The sequence below is a fragment of the Anolis carolinensis genome, chromosome X (genome assembly GCF_035594765.1).
Source record: "Anolis carolinensis isolate JA03-04 chromosome X, rAnoCar3.1.pri, whole genome shotgun sequence".
Lineage (NCBI taxonomy): Eukaryota > Metazoa > Chordata > Lepidosauria > Squamata > Dactyloidae > Anolis > Anolis carolinensis.
In genome coordinates, this window is record NC_085847.1 from 6,739,967 (window position 1) to 6,742,025 (window position 2,059).

Below are 2,059 nucleotides of genomic sequence, written 5' to 3' on the forward strand. Positions count from 1 at the left end.
AGGAGGGGGCGGGGCTTCCTGGCGTCACGCAGGCCCCACAGCGCAGGCGCCACTCTAGGAAGGGTCACGTGCTCACAACAGGGCCGGCGCGGACGGGGCGGGGCTCCCCTTTGTGTGCGGCTGGGCTTTGGGGCGGAGCTTGGCAGCTTCCACCTCCTCAGCCCAAAGGGGGCGAGGGGCGGGGCCGCCCAGGGCGCGCATGCGCTTTTCTCCAGAGGCGCCAGTCAAAGAAGAGGGGGGGGGGTGAGTCTCCGTGCTGCTCAGGGCGCCTCGAGTTCTTCTTGCATTTCTTCCTCGGAGGCGATTGTTACCCCGCTTTTCTCCCGCACCCACCCAAAGCGGATAGCAATACAATCGAACATACACAGTACAAATCAAAACAGACTCCGTTCAGTGAAGGCCAAGAGGGATCCTCTCCCCTCGGCAGCAGTCTACCGTTGACCATGTAGCTGTGGACAAGAAGTCTACACAGGGGCCCCCAAGGGCACCGGATGGGCCTGCCCTTGGGATACTGGTGGTGCTGGCTCTCCTGACATCCCCCCTCCCCACTGGAATAGGATCACTTTGGAATGATTGTGTGTGCAATTATAATAATAAAACCTTCATTGTATTCCGCCCTATCTCCCCATTTTCTAATTTACTGATTTTTTAAGCTGTGCTTTGTTTAGACTTAGGTTGTGAGGGATCCTTAACTGAGAGAAGGGTGACATCCCAGGATTTGTAGTAATGTAAGTCTTCAGAATGACCGGCCTTAGTGCCTCCCCAGACTACAAATCCCAGAATTTCATAGGCTGGCATCACAGCAGTTCAAGTGGGATCAAAGTACTACAATTGCATCCTGTGAAAAAGATCAATTTACAAAACAGGGAACATTCCTAGTAAACTCAGCGCCAACGACTTCTGAGTAATAGGATGTGAACATAGGATGTGATTGTAAGGTGGCAGTTCTACTACTTACATTTGGATCGTTTCCATAGTTATTAAGAAAAAGAAATCTTGTCTGCTTCTCCCTAAAGCATAATAATAATAATAATAATAATAAAAGGCCACCCTACTGGGATCTGCAGCATCATCCGAAAATACATCACACAGTCCTAGACACTTGGGAAGTGTTTGACTTGTGATTTTGTGATATGAAATCCAGCATGTCTATCTTGTTTGCTGTGTCATATAATAATAATAATAATATAATAATAATAATAATAATAGATTTTATATGCTTCTCCTTAAAGCATCATCATCATCACCACCACTCCACTGAAACCATTTGGACTTCAGCCGGTATCCGTAGAACGAAAACAACTTCTCTGGAACAGCACAAGAAGGGTACAATTTTTTTAAACCTGTTTGTGTATTTTTTCACAAAGGAGACCTTTATCATAGTACGTAATCACACTCTTTGTTTGTCAGGGCACGTACTTGCCCTCGACAACGTATTTTGTATTTACCGTGTTTTGCATTGTGATTAGTTGCTGAATGTAAAACCCTGGGTCGACTTGCAAATCCAATTGTTGTTGGCCTGTATGGGAACAAGCCCCTGTAGGAAGAAAAACAGGTTTATCACAAGGAATCCACATCTCTTTTAATGTTTAATGTGACCCTAGAAGTCTCGGGTCAAGCTGAGTTGGCGTTGTTTGAGCCTAATGCTACTGTTCCGTATATGCTTCCCATGGAATGGATCCCATGGAGTTTAACACTCAGTGGACATTGATAGCATGATACCACGAATCTCTTACATCCAAAACACTCTTAAGTGATTCAGGACTTTTTGAAGATCCTGTGCTAATAAACACTGCTTTCATTGCTTTCTGTAACTGTTTATTCCAGACCTTTCCAGCTTTTGGTGAGAAGTCTATTAGCCTTCAGGTATCTTTTTGCTTTTATGGTAGATGCCTATTCAAAAGTATGTTCCCTGGCTATAGTACAGCAAGAAGATATAGGATCACAGCCCTAGCTTTCCAGGTTGAGTTTACTTCTTAAAAAGACGTTTTATGACTATTATTCTATAAGTCAGTATAGAACAGTGAAGACAGTATAGAACAATATGCAAAAGCTACCC